This window comes from Cyprinodon variegatus, unplaced genomic scaffold (genome assembly GCF_000732505.1).
Source record: "Cyprinodon variegatus isolate N-32 unplaced genomic scaffold, C_variegatus-1.0 Scaffold851, whole genome shotgun sequence".
Lineage (NCBI taxonomy): Eukaryota > Metazoa > Chordata > Actinopteri > Cyprinodontiformes > Cyprinodontidae > Cyprinodon > Cyprinodon variegatus.
In genome coordinates, this window is record NW_015151304.1 from 40,395 (window position 1) to 42,420 (window position 2,026).

A 2,026-nucleotide genomic window follows, 5' to 3' on the forward strand; every position below is an offset into this window, starting at 1 on the left:
AGATGTGTCTAGTAGTTCATTGATTGAGCCCATTGATTTAGCTTGTAAAGCGGGGAGAATGGCGCTAGGCTTACCGCACCGTGACGTCACTGCTGGAAGATGGCAGGAGGGAGGGGCTACTATATTTGGGCAAAAATGGCCGCTCCCAGACTCAGTGATCATGATGAAAATTATTGTTTCAATTTTTTTACTAATGAACGCTAAATTCATTAAATCACTGCAAACCTGTGAGTTTTAGGTATAAATAATGATCCGTTGATTATTCCTGCTGACTGAACTTTCCTTTAAAGCTACTTTCTAGCCGCTGATCACAGCTAATGTAGCAAAGCTGCTCTCTCATTGAACTCAGGAGCAGCAGAAACATCTGGACTCACTTTACTGGACGTCTGACCTTAATGTGGATCAGAGATGAAGCAGCAGGAGCGTCTTTGATGGCGTTCGGTGTGAACGCAGCATTAAGGTGAACGGCAGGCAGCGGGGATGGAGGCCTGCTGTACTGAACCTGCCCCCCCACCCCCACCTGATCGCTTTGAATCTAACAAAGGAACCTGAAGTCATTAGCTTCACAGCCACTCTAACCTGGAACAGCTCTGTTTGTCTTGGTTATATAACCCACGCTCTAAAGACAGCTTGGATCATTTCAGCCATGTTGACGAGTGAAAACACCAAACAGTCATTGCAGTGAAGGGGGGGGGTAAGAAGATGCTGATGAATGTCACTTTCTCCATCTCTACAGTTGATTCAATCGGACCCCCGCTTCCGTCAAAGCTGCACGTCACAATCTGTGCAGAGGATTCTTGCTCCTGCCTGTTCGCCCACTGACTATTATGATTCAACGCAGCCCTGCAGCCAGAGAGAGAAGAGATGAGGAGGGGAAAGTGAGACGAGAGGAGCCGAGCGTAGGCTTAACCTCCCTCTCCTTCTATCTGAGGAGAGATCAGCTCTTTCTTGCCTACAATGGACAGACAGAAAGGAACAGCTCAGTGGTGGGATGTGTGAAGGAGGCGGGGACGGAAACAAGCGGCTGACTGTGAAAGAAGGATGAATCACATTTTCAGCACCCGTCTCCTCCTGTCAGGGTCGCCTCAAACCGACTCTTTTAGGCAGTGGAGGCTTTTCTGACCACGATCATCCCCATGACTTTAGGTGGGACTCCTGGTGAACCAAAGGCTGCAGTCAGAGAGAATCCAAGCCGCTTCTTTTCTGATGAATTTGATCAGACCTCACTTCTGTCAGGAGCGACTATATGACCCATAATCTCCCTTTAGGAATCTTTAAAATGCTCAGATGCCTCTGATGTCTCCTTCTCTGTGGAACCACTGAGGAGGAGACATCAGACATCAGGCAGCGTGGAGATGCTTTTTATAGCCATCAGTAGGAAAGCATGAACCATCCACTGGAAATGTCCTTTCTCTAGTTTGCAGTGATTACTGAGCCTTTTATAGACGCAGACTCGCTGTGAGTCATTTGTTCAACGGTCTCAGGTTGGTCAAACTCCACAGAGGAAACATAAAGCTCCCTATCAGGCCTTTTATCTCTTTGCGTTTCCTGAAGTTTGGTCATATTGCTGATTTTATATTAGGCTGCAATAAAGGCGTTTCAGAAAGACCTCATCCTCACCAGGAATGATGGAATCCGGATCATTCTTTCCAGTTGCTTTAAGGTCCACCACTTTCATTTTGATCAGAGGGTCGTTCATTGAACTTTTTATTTCAGAACAGGGGAATGCTTCAATTCTGGCTAAAAATGTTACAACTGAAAAAACATTATCTACTGTTTTTTTCCTTTTTGGCTGAGCAAAACAATATAAAGAAAAATAACCCTGTTAGGAAGCTAAAAGCTAAAAATCAGGCCTCCTGACCCGCTGCAAGGCGCTCTTCCACTCACCTTGATTAAATCCTCATCGTTGCAGGTTGGACAGACTGACGTCTCCCTTTAGCAGGTCTCATTTCTGCACCAGTTATCTAAGGAAACACAAACAGAGCAGAACAAATCAGTAGGAAGCTCACCTTTCTTTATGCGCTGT

General features: G+C 46.0%; 1 protein-coding gene across 1 annotated transcript in view; it reads right to left on the reverse strand.

Annotated features, from left to right (window-relative positions):
- The window catches only part of LOC107099252 (disks large-associated protein 1-like), a gene marked incomplete at its 3' end in the record, with an annotated part of 53,548 nt that overhangs the window by 39,251 nt on the left and 12,271 nt on the right, over window positions 1-2,026 (reverse strand). Inside the window, exon 2 of the mRNA XM_015397307.1 lies at window positions 1,888-1,964. The remainder of the gene's footprint in view (window positions 1-1,887; window positions 1,965-2,026) is intronic.